Source organism: Theobroma cacao, chromosome 5 (genome assembly GCF_000208745.1).
Source record: "Theobroma cacao cultivar B97-61/B2 chromosome 5, Criollo_cocoa_genome_V2, whole genome shotgun sequence".
Taxonomy (NCBI): Eukaryota; Viridiplantae; Streptophyta; class Magnoliopsida; order Malvales; family Malvaceae; genus Theobroma; species Theobroma cacao.
The window spans coordinates 33,018,667-33,037,057 of record NC_030854.1 but is presented as its reverse complement, the minus strand read 5'-3'; the positions used below and the strand labels follow the sequence as shown (position 1 = coordinate 33,037,057).

At 33.1% G+C, this 18,391-nt stretch overlaps 1 pseudogene; it reads left to right on the top strand.

Moving 5' to 3' along the window:
• LOC108662018 lies at positions 742-9,690 on the top strand (annotated as a pseudogene).

Genomic DNA, 18,391 nt, shown 5'->3' with positions numbered 1-18,391 from the left:
AGTAGGATATATCACAATTGGTTCAATTTGCGTTTTAGTTCATTTTACTCCAACTAATAAGTACTTGCATTCTTTTTCATTTAAAGGACACTCGTTCCCTTTTTTTTTTCTTCAATATGAGATTGTTTTTCACACATTATTATTATTATTGTTATTGAAAATATCCAACAAAATCAATAATTTTTATAATAAATTAACAAATTTCACAAGTATTTATCAACACAAGCAGGTCAACATATATATATATATATAAATCACTGAAAAACTAAGTTGATGTAGGCCAATATCTCGTTCATTGTAATGTGATTCATACCATCATTGTAAATTAATACTAACCAATGCAATATATATATATGGGACCATCGTTGGTGAATTGTTCTTAGAATAAAAACTTGGATTTTATTATTAATAATTTTACACGATCTATGTAGTAAAGAACTATGAATTAAGGAAAAAAAATCCATCTGTCATATCCATAATCTAGTATTTTAGAAATGAAATAGAAAAGAGAAGAAAAGATTAAATGGTTGTCTTATCAGATTATTATGTAATAAAGCCTATTAATAAGTTATTCAAATGATTAATTAAACACCCATAACCCACTAATGATAGTACTGTTAGAAAATTAATTTCTTTATATAACAGTAGCTAGCAGCTAGTTTTGCTTTATCAATTCAGGTTTTGATCTTATAACTTTCAAGTAATAATATTCTTTTGGATGTTCAATTTCCTTTTGCCAAAATGGAAACCTGGTTTCTCATCATCTCCGCACTTTGCATATCTGCAATCCTTAAAGCCTTCTGTAACCTTTTCTTCCCTTCCCAAAAACCTTGCCCCAAGCTTCCTCCACTAAATTTCCTATCATCGGCAACTTATTATGGCTACACAGATACCAATCCTTCTCTGATCTTGGACCGATCCTTCGAAGTGTCAATACAAAGTTTGGCCCCAGGGTAACTCTCCATATCACTTATTGTCACGCCTTAAAATCAAGGATTTAGAACATAACATACGCCGCATACTTATGAGATGAATCTCATAAACAATATTATACTTAATCAAATATAATACCTCCACAATCTTTTCGAAATTTATAATTTACAAAACCTCAAGTCTCCAAATATAATATTGAAATACAATTCTCCAAAAGATACAAATTTCTCATCTAGCAAACATCTATTTAACAAACAAAAAGCTAAACACTCATATCAAAGCTTATAATTATCCAAGAGCATACGCTAATCTTGTTAATCAAAACTCACGCCTAGCAAGTCTAACTTCCAAAAACGCAAAGATGTTAAAATTTGTAAAATGATGGGAATTAATGAAATGAGTATAACCACTCAGTAAATAACTGACATTCTTTCAGTCGGGTTAAGCATGCTCAAAATATTTAAGCCAAAATTTCTAATATTTATATAGATATCAAAATAGAATTTTAGGTAATATTGCTCAGAATCATATTATTCCAAAGTTTTAATGTAAGAAAACAAAACATGATTTCACAATAACTTTCAGATTTTATTAGTCTCCTAAATACACTACGACAACACTTAACCCTTATGGCATAAGTCAGAAATAAATTAGAAGGAACCATTGGTTAGGCTGAACAGATATCACAAATATCACTATTCTATAACCGATGGAGCGGTTGAGAGATCGATCTCTAATCACAAAATACATGTTGACATGGCCAACATTTAACCCCCATTAGTAGGGTTAGAGTATAACCATACTAAGATACAAAACAGAAACATATATTTTTATATTACCCAAATTTTACAAAATGGTGTATCCACTTTCTTAAAACATATCTCATATATATCAAAAACATAATCGTTTCAAACTAAATATTCACAAAGATAGTCATATATATATGCATACATTGATAGAAATCACGTTGTAGATCAAAATCAAAATCATATTCCAAAATTCCGCATAAGGATCATATTTACATACATATATCAGCATGCTCACCCGATTTAACAAACCATAGGACAAAATATCATATACAAGTACAAAAATCATATTGAGGCAAATTTTAGGGTGTGAAAACATTAAAAGGATATCAGTCACTTACTTGATTTTTTAAACCAAAACCAAAGAACTAAGAACCGAAATCGTCATGAAGCCTATTAATTCAAAGTATTCGGAATTAGAACCACACTACTAACTTATCAAAATGAACCATGACTCTTGGATGGCCATTCTTAGGTATTTAGGGTGTAACACTTCTTTCGTTGATAGAAAATCAATTTTAATTCTTTTAATTATTTATTAATACATAAAATATTTAAAATTTAAAAACTCATAGATTATAGTACAAAATCAGTAACAATATGAGTTTGGGTGAAAATACTTTAAATACAAATCAAAATTTAGATATGAAGATTTCTAATAAATAATTTTAAAATATATTAATTCAAAAATAATTTATCAAATAAATATTTATTCATAAAACAATTTCACTAAAATTTAAATAGCTTAAATTTCTGAAGTTTCTATCAAAATAGGTTGAATATAAGTAAAGAATAATTTTTGAAATAATTAAAAATGAATTCTCATAAATTTTGAAATTTCAGATTTTTATGGCCATTTGGCTTACTTCAAACACTTATAATTCTTAACCCGAATTGTTTCCAGTGATAAACTCAAAACCAAATTGAAGCATTTATGTCACACTATAACATTAAAATTTTTTTGATGAAAAAGATTGCAAAATTCACAAGTTATAGAAGTCAAAAGTTTAAAAATCATCACAGACTTATCCAGATTTTTAGGTTTTTAGATTCAAGTAGCCAAATTTGAACCTTCAGTTCTCTTAACACAGAAAACCCCTAACTTAGCCATTGACACCAAATTAAATAGCACATTTCATACTACAAAATCCCTTAAAGAAAAGACTCAAAACATTAACGGAATGTAGAGTTTCGGAAACCCAATATTGGGTTATCAAAACTGTTAAAAATGAGTTTCCAGTCAATTTAAAAAATTCATATCTTCTTAATCACAAAACCAAACAAGATGTTACAAAATCTATTGGAAGGATCTTTTTAAGAACTTTTTATTGGTACCCATCATGCTACCGAAAAGTCATCGAAATAGTACCAAAATTGAAACAAAATTAAGGAAACATAAAATAATTTAGAGCTTTTGTTCTCAAACTATGAAAATATAACCCTAATCATACCTTAATCAGCAATCTCTTGAATACTTTTCCCTTTTCTATCTTTTTTTTTTTTCTAGGGTTAAGCTTTTCTGACTTCCTATTGTTTGAATCTGATGAAATAAACTGATTTAAATTTTTTGTCTTTTCTTGTAAAACATGGTAATGTAAAACTAAGCCTAACCTCCTTTATCTGTTTTTTTTTTTAAAACGTGGTACTGTCTTTAACTTCTCTCTTAAACGTGATAATGTAAACAGTTTTTCTTTAAACGTGTGATAATATAAATTGACACTAACGAAACTACTATATTTGCAAAAAGGTCCCTATCACAAAACTATTCCAAATATAAACCCAAATATTTTATAAGTAGTTTGAATAAAGAATTTCTTTGTCAAATTTACGATTTTATAAATATATTAATGTAGTTATAATTTGGGTTGGGGTATTACACCTATTATCTTGCCATCTTTGTTTCTGACCGTTCCCTTGCACACTAGGCCTTAGTTGAGAATGGTTTTGTTTTTGTTGATTGACCACCGGTACCTACCGTTGGCAAAATAAGTAGTAGCAATCAACATAGTATTGGTTCTGCTACCTATGGCCCTACTTGGCATATTTTGCGAAGAAACCTGATAGCTAAAATTCTTAATCCTTCTTGGATAAAATCTTACTCTCGAGCTCGAAAAAGGGTCTTGCAAATCCCCAAGGAGTAGCTGATCAAGTCACGGAATACCGATGATTCTATCCCAATACCGGTGATCCTATCCCTGTGGTAGACTATTTTAGACATGCCATGTTTTGCTTGTTAGCCCTTATGTGTTTTGAAGCTCACGTTGATGAAAACCATATTAGAATAGTTGAGGTTGTTCAAAGGGACTTATTATTGAATATTCATAGGTTCGATGCACTAAATTTCTAGCCAAAGGTGACAAGGATTTTGCTTTATAAGCTCTGGAAGGAGTCCTTGCAAATTCGAAAAAATCAAACGGATGTTTTCATCCCATTAATCAGAGCACGAAAAAAGTGAAGGAAGAGAGTTTGATCAGCAAGATGAAAGAGGATAAAGAAAGAGATGAAGAAGATGATTACGTTTAATCATAGGTTGATAATTTGTTTAATTTACAACTTTCTGAGGAGAAAAGGAAACTTGATGAAGGGGAAATTGTGACTTTGTGCACAGAATTTCTTAATGCTGGCACAGATCCAACATCCACAGCGTTGCAATGGATTATGGCCAATTTGGTTAAATACCCTCTTGTTCAAGAGAAGCTATACATGGAGATTAAAGGGGTTATGGGAGATGCAGCTGAAGAGGTCAAAGAAAATGATTTGCGTAAGATGCCTTACCTAAAAGCAGTGATTTTGGAAGGTCTATGGCGTCACCCTTCTGCACATTTTCTGTTCCATGGAGTGACAGCTGTAATTTTTAATGACTTTTTAGTGCCTAGAAAGGGTTGTAGAGAATCGGAGGATTATCACGCAAAAATAACGAGAAAACAGAGGATGAAGAAAAAGATATTGAATACTGAACTGTGTATCAAATTTTCATTTACAGTTGAGTATTTATACAAGTATTTTTGAATTCAAAAGAAACTACTCTTAGCTTAGATATAGCCTTGGGGTCTATACTCAACAAACTCAGCTAACACTAGCGAAATCGGAGAAAACTAACCGACCCAAACAACGGTCACAACAGAAAATCAAAGAAGATGAACAAAACGATGAGTTTACAAGTCATTTAGAATCAAGAAAGTAAAACGACAAAGACTCAGGTCGTATAGAAACTAAGAAATAAAAACATTAACACAAAACGGCTTCACTTCATGCGTTTCACAATTCTTGGTTTAATAATTCTGGAATTTTGACATTTTTAAAGGCTAAAATAATATAATATTATTTTATTCATTTTTTTGTTTTATTAATTTCTTAAATTCTAGCCATCCATTTATTTCCAAATTTTCATCATACACTTGTCCCACATATCCATAGCTTAGATAAAATTCTCAGACTTATCCAAAGTCTTGGTGGAGTAATTTTTGAAATTTACACTTTTGCCCCCATAAAAGTCAAAAATTACATTTTTGTCCCAAAATCTGAAAAATTGCCCATAGACATATTTTTCATCCCTTATACTCATACCATTCTCCAATTTGTCAAATTAGATCTAAATTCTCTCAAAATCTCAAATTTTGTCCGTGGGTGAAAAAATTACAATTTTTGCCCTAACACTCCAGAAATCACCGGAATTAAACTTTTTCACTGCCAAACCCTCAAATTATACTCCAATAAGTTAAATGGGACCAAAAAAAATCTTTTCTCAAAATTTTCATTTTGTCCTCATGTGGCAAATGACCATTTTGCCCCTAAATAGTGAAAATTTCGATTTGACTCCAAATTGATCCTCGAACTCCGAATTACCATTTTGAGTCATCCCTGAACTGTGAAACTCTTAATTTCACCTCAAAATTCCTATTTGAACTAGTTCGAGGCTTAATCGAGTTAATGGTACCATTAGGGGCAATATCGTCTTATAACGATTCCTCGAACTTCCTAAACATACAAACATTCTATTGAGCATGTAAATGACGTCGTAATTATTTTATAGAACAGGGTTTGACATGTAAGGCCACTATCAACTGTACTGAGTCACTAGTGCTCTTGACATAGAGAGTAAGCTCTGAAAGACTTTTGCTAAACCCATGATTTCTGAAATACTCATCTATCCTTTCATGCCAGGCTCTAGGAGCATATTTGAGTCCATATAAAGCTTTGATAAGCTTGCACTACATAACTTTCAAGTTGATAAATGTAGATATCCTCCTTCAATATTCCATTTAGTAAATCTGATTTGACATCTAAATGAAATATTCTCCAGGCTTCCCTAGTTGACAAAGCTACTAGAAGTCTGATTGTATCAAGCCTAAGCACTGGTGCAAAGGTTTCAAAGAAATCAATACCATAGGTCTGTGCATATCCTTTCACCACTAATCTTGCTTTATATATGTTAATTGAGTCATCAGAATTTAACTTGGTCCAGAAAACCCATCTAACTCCAATTACATTCTGTCCACTTGGTCTGTCAACCAACTCCGAAGTTCCATTCTTCAAAATCATATTCATTTTTGAATCCATAACTTTTCTCCAGTTTTCATCAGATTGAGCTTCTGCAAAGTTAACAGGATCAACAAAAGCTAAATTACATCTTTCATAGATGTCTGCAATTGACCTAGTCCCTCTTACAGCCAAACTTTCATCCTCCAAGTCAAGTGATTCATCATCACCTCCTTGCTTCTGCTCATCTTCATCGGCAATTATAACATCATAATCTTGCACAGTTCTGCTGTCCCAATTCCATTTTTGCCCCTCATCAAACTTCACATCTTTGCTAGTAAAAATCTTTTCTAACTTCACATCATACAGCCTATAACCTTTTGATAAATCACTGTAACCAATGAAAATAGCCAGAATAGACTTGGGATTAAGTTTTGATCTCTTTTCATCTGGTACTTTAGCATAGCAAACAGAATTTAAAACTCTCATATGAGAAACATTAGGCTTCTGTTCATACCACAGTTCATAAGCTGTTACATTTGGAAGTACCTTTGAGTAAGTCAGATTCAGAAAATAATTTGTTGTATTCATAGCTTCTGCCTAGAAAAGTTTAGGCATATTCTTCTGAAACATCAAACATCTAGCCATTTCCATTAGAGTTTTATTCTTCCTCTCTGTAACCCTATTCTGATGAGGATTATAAGCTTTAGTTAGCTGATGCTTCACTCTCAATTTAGCCAGTAAGTTTTCAAACTCAATAGATGTATACTCAGAACCATTGTCAGTTCTAAGTATCTTAATCCTTTTCTCAAAAAAGTTTTTTGCCCGAGCCTTAAACTTCAGAAACTTACTCAGTGCTTCTGACTTCATTTTCAAAAAATAGACCCAACTAAATTTAGTCAGATCATCTATAAACACTATATAGTATTTGCTGTGACTTAGAGAAGGTGTTCTTATAGGACCACACAAGTCTGTATGTACCAATTCAAGTTTTTGTTTTGCAAACCAGCTTCTATGCTTAGGATAGGATTTCTTGCTTTACTTTCCAAGCTGACAAATTTGACACAGCTTTTCTGTTTTGTCAAAACCAGGTAAACCTTCAACTAATTTATCATCAGCCAACCTCATGAGTGACTTATAGTTAACATGACTTAACCTTCTGTGCCACAATTCAACAACATTATCCTCACTTACAAAAGCAACATGTTCAACATTCATCAAATTTAGAGGATAACAATTATTCTTCATTTTAACAGTCAACAATTCATCACCAGATGGATAAAAAATAGTGCATACATCATCTTTGAAAAGCAATGCATAATGTTTCTTTGCTAACTGACCAACACAAAGCAAATTCTGATATGATTCAAGAACCAGATAAACATTAGTAATGTATTTTATACTTGAGAGTGTCTCAACAGCAATAGTTCCTTTCCCAAGTATTTTTCAAGAATACTCCATTCCCAATCTTGATCTAAGCTGAAAAACTTTGATCAATTTTTGAAAACAATTCCTCATTGCCAGTGAGATGATGTGAACATCCACTGTCCAATAACCAAACACTCTTCTTAATTGACTCAACTTCTAAGTTAGCCATGAACAACACTTCATCAGCTTTCTTAGTCTACTTAGCCACTGCTGCTTTTTCTTCACTGCCTTTCTTGAATTTACAGACCTTTTAAACATGACCAAGCTGATCACATAGTCTGCACTTCACATTAGGCTTGAACCAGTAGTATTTAGGAGTGTGATTAGTCTTTTTACAGTGAGTACATGGAGAGAACTTCTCCCGCTTCTTTCCTTGCTTTCCTTCAGTAGAATTGCTTCCTTTGCCTTTGAGCTTCTTTGCACTCTCCTCTTTCACCTTTAAGCCTTTGGTCTTTGCAACCAAAGCATTTTCACGGGTTTCATTATTCCAGAGTGCTCTTCTCTGCTCTAAAGCAAGTAAAACACTTAACAGTTCATTAATAGTGATCTTGGTTAAATCCTTGGAGTTTTCCAAAGATGATATTTTGGCTTCAAATCTCTCTGGAATACTCATTAGGATCTTATTCACAATTCGTTTATCACTGACCTCCTCTCCCAACTGCCTAAGCTGATTCACAAGATTAATCAGATTATTAGTATACTCCTGAATGGTCTCATCCTCCTTCATCTTCATTAACTCAAATTGCTTGGAAATATTCAACATATGCATAGCTCTAGTTCTGTCATTACCTTAATATTCCTTCTTCAGACTATCCCACACTAGTTTTAGATCTTCATAATTCATGATCTTCGCAAAGATTGTCTCTGAAACTGCTGATTGAAGGTAGATAAGAGCCTTATATCTTTTAGCAACCTCTTCATTGTGCTGTTTGATCTGAGCCAAGGTCGGATTGGCATGTCGTTGAACCAAAATCTCGCTTGTCTCAACCACGTCCTAGAGATCGAAAGCTTTAAGATACGATCTCATTTTAACTGCCCAAAATGGATAGTTATTTTCAAAGAAAATTGGTGGAGCTGTAGCATTGAAGCCTGCTGTAACCATCTTCGATGTTGAAAGAAACAATTACAATAGCAAAGAGCAAAATCACAAGTCTCTCAAGATGAAAAGCTTTGATACCATGTAGAGAATCAGAGGATTATCAAGCAAGAATAACCAGAAAACATAGGATGAAGAAAAAGATATTGAATACTGAACTGTGTATCAAATTTTCATTTACAGCTGAGTATTTATACAAGTATTTTTGAATTCAAAAGAAACTACCCTTAGCTTAGATGTAGCCTCAGGATCTATACTCAACAAACTCAGCTAACACTAATGGAATTAGAGAAAATTAACCGAACCAGACAACAGTCACAACAGAAAATCAAAGAAGATGAACAAAACGATGAGTTTACAAGTCGTTTAGAACCAAGAAACTAAAATGACAAAGACTCAGGTCGTATAAAAACTAAGAAAAAAAACATTAACACAAAACGGCTTTACTTTATGCGTTTCACAATTCTTGGTTTAATAATTGTGAAACGATGACGTTTTGACTTCCTACTTAAACTCCTTCAACTAGTTGTTGCTTCCTTCATAGCTCCCAGTTGCTTTTAGTGCTTTAACTTGCATCAACTAGTTTCAGATCATTCTTTCAACAAGGGTGTTATAATTTTCTTCATAGAAGAGATGGGATTGGACTCGAAGATTTGGGAATATCCCTTGGTGTTCAAATCTGAAAGGTTCATACGTGGTGAGGAAGAGGTTGACATAACATGTAGGAAGGAGATTAAGATGATATCATTTGGGGTAGGGAGGAGGATTTGTCCTACTCATAGTTCAGCCATGCTTCATTTGGAGTTTTTTGTGGCAAATCTAGTTTGGTTTTCTGAGTGGAAGGCCAGGGATGGAGATGATGTTGATTTGTCAGAGAAGAAAGAATTAACATTTGTGATGAAAAATCCATTGCAAGCTTCCATATATAGCAGGCTTAGGCAAGTTTGATCATTCAACAAATGCCAGTGAAATGCCAATATACTTATTTAGCTTTTGGAAATGCATCTTTTAGAGATTTTTTTTTATGTTTCTTTGGAACTTTTGCATAGTCTTGACAAGCCATTACAGAGAAGCTGCTACAAGCCCTCTCTCCCTTCAAATCTTGTCATAGAATGCCTTACCTGAATGTCATGCCTTTGACTTCCCCATTTTTATGCTCTTTCTACTTTTCCAATGAATTTGATAGGATGTCCATATGTTGATTTAGCATATATGTATATATACATATATTGTATTGCCTATGTAAGTAGATAAAATGTGTAGTTTTCCTTTGCTTTATTTAATTATTTTGCCAACACAATTTGCTTAATACTTTTACTCAACCTATTGAAGTTGAAAACTTTATTTGATAAACTATATATACTTCTTTTTTCCAAAATTTTTTTGAAAAGTATATGCAACTTTAGAGAATAAGTCATTGCCACATTATGTATAATATAACAATAAATCAATAAAAGATACCAACACAGATAAAACATCTCTTCAAATGATGTCAAGTCTAGCTCTGAACCAAACATAAGTAACTCGTAATATTATGTAATCCTACTTTAGTTTAGGATGAAAAAAGTGATCTTGTAGATATCTCTCTCTATTTGAATTCTCAGATTCAAGGCTACATGGTCAATGGTCCTGCAATTTTTTTTTTTTGCTGTTGATAAATTCAATGTTCTTCAAGTAATTTTAAATTAAGATTGCTTGCTTGTTAAGCATAAACTACTACTAGCGGCCGGTAACAGCGATAATAGCTATTTTTAAATAAGAATTTCCATTTTTCTAGTACGAAGGTGATGCCTTTTTTTTTTCTTCTTCAATGAACCAAATAAAACAATGAATTTAGAGAGATTAAATAATTGTAACCTCCTTCTCTACTTGAAGTCATCAAGATTCAATCAACCATTGCAAAACTCTGTTAATGTTTTGCAATTTATTTGGACTTATCTTGTACCTTGGACTGTATCATGTAACAGCATTGAACCCCAACAGAATTCCACAGATCAAACAAGTTTTGGTCCTACTTGGAATGGTTTGTAAAATGTAATAAGCAGAAATTAAGATGGTTGAACCCTCTAAAAGGTCATTCTGATTGTTGGTAATCCTTCAATAAAGAATGACAAATTTGGCATTATCCATCCTCCATTCATGCATTTCCTAGGTTTTCCGAAAAAAAAAAAGAAAAAAAAACAATAAATGTTGAGTACGGTGTTATCATCACAAAAAATAGTTATCTCTTTGTGGTATAGGGTAGTTTTGTGATCATCCCGGCTCAACATGTATGTATACCTCCTTATCAAGACAATTTACTATGGTTCAAATCCCACCTAGATTGGACTAACATTATACAAATTATACCATTGAATTAACATAATCACGGAAAAAAAAAAAAGAGACCAAAGCCAGTCAATATAAACCCCCTTGCTTCAATCCTTTAAAATCTCAGTTGATGTGTTTGCCGACTCATTGGCAAGGTTTGGTGTTGATAGGGTCAATACGATGAATGTTCTGTCTAGCTGTTATGGTACTGTGTAATAGTAGAGTCCTGTTTTAGACAGTAGTCTATTGGTGGTGTTGTTTTAGACAGTAGTCTATTGGTGGTGTTGTATGGTTCTTTTTCTCTTCAGCATTGTATGGCTTTTTATTTCGGTGTTTATGGTGTTTCAGACAGCAGTATAAGTTTGTCTAATGTTCTGTTTCAGCTATCCTCTTTGTTGGAAAGCTGTTTTTATTACCACCATGATGGCGATGAATAAAATAACCTATATGATTGAGAAAAACAACAAGTATATATCCTTATCAAGACCTATGGTTCAAACCTACTGCATTGAGCTAGCTTTATGCAGTTTATATAATTGAATTAATAAGAATTAACAAAAGACCAAACCCAATTAATAGATTCTCTGCTTTATTCTTTTAAATCCAGTCCACCAGACATTTCGTTTTGAGTTGCTAGAATGGAAACTTGGCTCATCATCATATCTTCTCTCTGCATTCCTGCAATCCTTAAAGCCGTCTTTGACCTTCTTTATCCTTCAAGAAAACCTACCCACAACCTTCCTTCAAGCCCCTCTACCTTCCCAATCGTTGGGACCCTCTTCTGGCTCACAAATCCTTCGCTAACCCTGAACCAATCCTAAGAGACCCCCACCCAAAGTTTGGTCCCGTGGTAGGTATGGCCCTCGCCCTGCTATGTTTATTTCTAACTGCTTCCTTATCCACCAAGCCTTGGTTCAAAATGGTGCTGTTTTTTCTGATCGTCCTCCAATTCTTATCGCTCACAGAATTATTAGTAGCAATCAACGTACCACCAGTACTACTGTTTATGGGCCTACATGGAGCGTTCTACGCAGGAACCTCACAGCAGAAATACTCAACCATTCTAAAGTAAAAGGTATACATAACAATACAAACAACATTCTAATATGCAACAATAGCAAACTATAAAGTACAAAGGATGTAAATTTTAAAGCAAACTTAAGTATATATTGATCATCAAACTTTGATTTTACAACAAATTTTACAAAAGTATATAGCAACAAATTTTACAATATTCAATCTCAAATTTTATATAAAGAATGCTCCTTGATCCAAATTTGTTGCTCTAGCAACAAGGATACTCCAACAAGTTTGCTAATCCTAAAATAAGAAAAGTAAAAGAACATTAGATTATAAAATATAATATAAAATAATCTAAAGACACTAATAAAGCTAAAAAATCAACTTAATGAAACAGATAAAATCCTTTTCTTTACGAACATGGAATCAAGGTCATCATCCTTTAGGTCAAAAAGCTTTGTTCTCATGAGATGAGGCTGTAAGTTCAAATTTAAAGCAATTAGATACTTTGAGTAAAGATGTTAACCTAAAGCTAGGTTATAAGAATTGAACTCAAACTCAAGAATAGGAATACTCAACTTGGTCATTTAACACTTTGCACATGCTTGAGAATTCCAAAATTCCAACTGGTGGTATCAATATTGATTTGCAGAAGTCAATATAAGATTTATTTAGCTGCACCAATGTAACACCTTTATATATCAATTTATGCAACTAATAATTAAGTCAAACGTTTCAATTAATGTCAAGCATTATGGAAAAACAAGCCTCCCCAACAGTTGTATCCTTTTTTCCACCACAAAAAACTTCACTACAAAGCAAAGTATAATCTGCAGTCAAACATATCAGCATGGGAGAAGATGAAGAAGTAAAGACTTGACTTTGAGATTAATTATTAATCTATTTTATTATCAATAGGCTATTACTATAGCAGTGAAATTAATATTAATGATCAAACTTGTTAATGCTGAGGAAGAAACTGTATAGTGTCAACTATAGGTGATCTGAATGTCTTTGACAATGCAAGGGCCATATGATCAATCCTGACCTGAAAGTATATCATTAAAACAATCTGCAAGCTACTGTAAAGGTTGTAATACATAAGCAAGATATGTAAAACAAACATAACAAGTTCAAATTTGGACGAGGTTAACTGTCACAACCTGGAACTCTCCTCGAGCCCGTGACAACTGCCGTGGTGCTCGGATGGACACTCACTACCCGGAATGCCAACCGAAACCTCGCAAGGCTTAATATCAGTTTCTCTTTTCCTCGGTGAGTAACCATTGCCAGATATCCTGTTCAAAAAGGTTTTAAGCTATTTCCAACTTAAAACAGATAAAATAAGAATTTTTGTCTCACAGGGGCATTTTGGTCATTTTTCACTGAAAATTTTAAAACCAGTTAAAAATGTAGTAAGTAAGAACCAATCGCATAGTTTACAATTAAAATTAAGTTTAAGCATCTAAAACCTTTATTTAAAATGAAATTATAATTATTTGAACATAATGAGAAGATAAAACAAAATGTTCAATAAAATAATTTATTTTCTTATAAACAGTAATTTTAGAGTTATACGTAAATACTTTTTGTAACATAAAAGCAAAATAAATTCATCATATTGTAACGCAATAAACTAGAGTATTTAAATTAATTTAAATTTACAATCTCAAGTGGTCCCACAAATAACTAGAATAAAGAAAACTGTGAACCTACAGTATGGAGGACGTTAATCCAATAGAAGCCCTCGATGGAATCAACTATCTACAGCCTACTCGGAGTCTGAAATGGGTGGAAAGGAGGGTGATGAGATTATAAAATCCCAGTGAGTAAACAAACATCATTTAAATCAGCTAAAGCCGAGTAAAAGGAGACAATTAAAATATCCCATCATTTTTAGGTATTTCACAATTTGAAAATTTATCCCAACCCATGCAAACAGTTGTATTTCATTTAATTTCTCATTAAGGCTTGTGACTTTCATAAACATTTGGCTCATGCCATCAAATAGTACTTGATGACACCTTGATCAGAGGTGTACATTCGAGCCCGCCAAGGCTGTTAAAATTTCGTATACACGTAAAACATATTTTTAGTTTGAGAAAAATATAGTCGTTCTTTGGCGTTAGCGGAGTTCATCATCACGAGGTGGTTCGGTGTGACGTGAACTCTATCCATACCTCAGGAGATACCCTACGCGCCTCTCCGACCGAGGTACATATATATATCTGGATTCCGTGCCCCTCTAATAGGCTGGTCCATAGAATCCGCCCACTGCAGTAAGCTAAACCCACCATACAATAAAATTCAATAACATGATATGACAATTATTGTAATTCATAGCCTTTCAAGGCCAAATACATATTTCATACATTTCAACACCAATGTCAATTCAGCCACTCATGCAAATATAGTCATAAGCCATTCGATTTCAAATCATAAATTTACGACATAACAAGTGGTCTCCAATTACTCTATTTTTCAAAATCATTATTCGATTTCAAGACAATTTATAAAATTCTTTCATGTAAATACATTTTGTTTGTAAAATACAAAGATTTACCATTTAAACTCCTTTTCATAAAATTTCACTAAAACCGAATAAAAACATATTTTAGATAATTAAAATGATAGTAAGGTTACTCACCTCACAATAGCGGGATTACTACGTCGCTATTGATTCGTATACGCATACAATTATTCCTAATTGCCTATCACCTACTTCGTTCAACACGCTTTCCCAATTAAGCTAGTTTGGCCCAAATCTCCACCTTTCTCTTTTTTTGGATTTTTCTTCCTTTGTTATTTTTGGACTCTTATTCATGGACTTCTCTCATTTCTTTTTAATTGGACCATGCCCATTCTTCCTTTATTGGACCATGTCCATTTTTCTTGCTTGTTAGGCCATGCCCATTTTCCTTTCTTGTTATTTTCTTTTCTTTTCTTTTTTTCTTTCTTTCCGCCACCGTCCAGCAGCCCTTGTTATCTTTCTTTTTCTTCTCTTCACATGCTTAACCCGTCCCACTCTCTTCCTCTCTCTCCCTCTCACCATCGGCCACACTTTCTTCCCTTTTGTCCTTCAATTTTTCAGCAGCTAAAGCTGCTTATTTTGGCTCCAAAATCAGCAGCTATGCTGCTCTGTTTTTCCTTAAAATTTCAGCAGCTAAGCTGCACTTTTCCCTCCAAAAATTTACTGCCAAAACAACAACAATTAATCACCAAAACAGCACCTTAAAACCTTCAATTTTTTGCTGTAAAATTTTACACTTTTTGGCCTCCAAAATCAACAGAAAAATGGCACTTTTCAGCCTCCAAAACCAGCCCTTAAATGGCTCTCTTTTCCTTCTTGAATGGTAGCAAAAACAACCCCTCAACTCAGCTCTCTTTTCCTTTTGTTTTTCTTTCTCACGCACGATTTTCTTTTTGTTTTTCTTTCTCTCCGTTTCTTCTTTGTTTCTCTTTTACTCTCCCTCAACCGACCTCTCTTCTTCTTTGTATTCTTTACTTAGCTTACTCAATTATATATATATATATATATATTATTCTTTCTTGAATGTTCCACAAACTTCCGCATTGTTCCAACATGGCCGGCCACATCACAAATTTTTTTCTTCCTTCACTTTTTGCTCCACATGGTCGGCCCCCTTTTTATTTTGCTAAGTAAAGAGTCTTTGACTCTTTTATTGACCACATGGGCAGCTGCCCATGTTGGTCTTCTAATATATATATATATATATATATTTATTTATATTATTATTAGTTTACTCTATGTTCATTTTATTTCTCTCATTAATTCCACTACACCTCTTTTAATCTTTATATTTCAATTTCGATCCTTTTTGATGGGTCTAAAAATTTCAATTTTCATCTAACTTCCTTTCTCGGTGCGTGTACCACCGAAATATATAAAAAAAATTACACCTCAATGCAGTATTACCACAATATTTAAATATTTACTTATCCGCGTTGGTTTGACTTAACAAAACACGCGTATTTCACTTTTGTCGCTCATTTCTCCAAAAATTCACTTGTATTTCTTCTCCCCCACTTGGATCAACCATATGATCCTTCTTCATGACTGATTTCGACATCCGATTAAATATTAATATTTTAATATTATTTTTTTAATAAAATATTATTTTATTCTAAAAATTTTATCTTGTCTCCTTGGTACCTAAAATACCTTATTATGCCTCAATAGGTATCCGATCAACTTTATTAATCACTGTTTCAAAGTGTGGGGCATTTCATTAACATTAACCTATTAATGGCCACTTACAATATTATTTTCTTGTGATTGGAATATTTCAAAAGCTGGAGCTGTTTACTAACTAATGAACTCCCATTCCACTAATGGCAAACTCAAGTTGCTTGCACATTCTCTTAATTCTGCTTCTAGAATTTCCATCTCACTTTTGGAACAAACTGAAGAATGTTAGCCAATAATTTGAAGTGACTACTCTAGTCCAAGTAAGAAAGATCTTATTCATTAGGAAACAAACTACCTACAGCGTTGATTTATTATAATCAAACATGCAGAACAATCCTTTTTGAGACAAAATTAAATTGCTGCATCTGTTATCAATTTTAACTAATAACAATTATTATGTCACTTCTAAGGCCTAATTTGTCAAATATTGAACAATTGAATACATGAGACCATAGTTAAGTTTGCAGCAACAATAATGAAACACTAACCTACAAACACAAAGAGCGTTCTGCATATCTCCAAATGCAACTGCAACTTTCTGCTAATTTCAAGCTATCAATATCTATTGATAGTAGATCAATTGAAGATGGGAAAAAGATTTCAAAAAAAGAGGTCAGATCATATAACTCACTCTAGCACAAAGTTATAACGCTTGCTGCTGAAAGACAATACATGGAAGTATCTATTAGAGAGCAAAGTCATTAAAACTCAATAAGATGAAGTTACCACACAAAAGAAATTAGAAGAAAGTCCACAGCAAAAAAATGGAATGTAATAATTACCAAGAGCCTCTCCTAAAGTATGGATAGGATTTGATCTTCAGAGTTGGCACAGAAGGTTACAACCATAGGTTTACCTAACACAAAAGTGGTAGCATAACTAATTAGCATTACTTCCAAAACAACAAAGCATCCATATTGTAGACACTATAAAATCATACTAAAATTTTATTAAATAAAAAAATCATAAATAAAAAAAAATGATAAAAACTAAATTAAAAATTTAAAAATTAAAATAAAAGAAAAAAAATAAAAAAAATAAATTAAAAAAAAAGGTACGACTAGCACCCTTACCCTGCCAGATGTGAATTTTCGCGTTTGGCAGAGTAGTGGAGCGTGCCCCCTTCAGCTTAGTATAAAAGGGGCACTGTAGCAATCGAAAAAGGGGAGCAATCGGTAATAAAAAAACCTGCAAATAAAAAATTCCTAAGCTTCCTAGCAGCCACAAAAATCCACAATCAAACCAGAAACCCAAAAAAAAAACCAAAGAAAGAAAAACCAAAAATCATGATAGAAACTTTATGTGTTGCCGGCTAATAGGATAGGATTTGGGTGGCTCAAATCGAAGGAAAAAGGCTTTAGGTGCTGTCGGATCTGGGAGGAGAATTTTGGGGTTTTAGCCACTAGTCAGAAGAGGGTAGTTTAGGGGGTTTTACACCGCCGTGAGGAGAGATAAAACTTTCGGGTGGCTAGTGAACGGAAGGAGAAAGAGAGAGGAAGGCACCGGGAAAGGGAGAGCCGACTGTTGGGGAGCGACGTCGACGACCGTCGAGTAAGGAGGCAAAAAGAGAGAGGAAGGTGCTAGGAAAGGGAGAGCTGACCGTTGGGTAGTGGCCGGCGGTTTGGTGAGTGAAAAGAAAAAAGGTCTTAGGTGAGAGAAAGCAGAAAGAGAAATGACGGGTGGAAGAAAAGAAAGAGCTTTCATACCTAAGCCTTGAAAAGCTTCAAAACGATGTCGTTTCAGTGCTTGAGGGATTGTTTGTTCCCAGCAAGGTAAATTCTTCATTTTTTTTATATTGGTCTGGTTTGTGATGTCGAATTCGACTTAAAATTAGGTAGAAAGATAGTTAATTTTATTAGATTATCAATAGAATCAAAAGATAAAATACATATGATAATAATCAGATTTTATGGGATAAAATATAGAGTAAAATAGAATAATGAAAAATAGGTAAAGTAAATATAAAGTAAAATACTTAGAAATACAAAGAGGTTAGAATAAAATGGATAAATGAAAAAATATTTTCAAACAAAATATGATAAAGTAAAAACAAAAGGAGAGGGTGGTTTTAGTTATAAGAAATAGGATTAAGGATAAAATTTATATAGG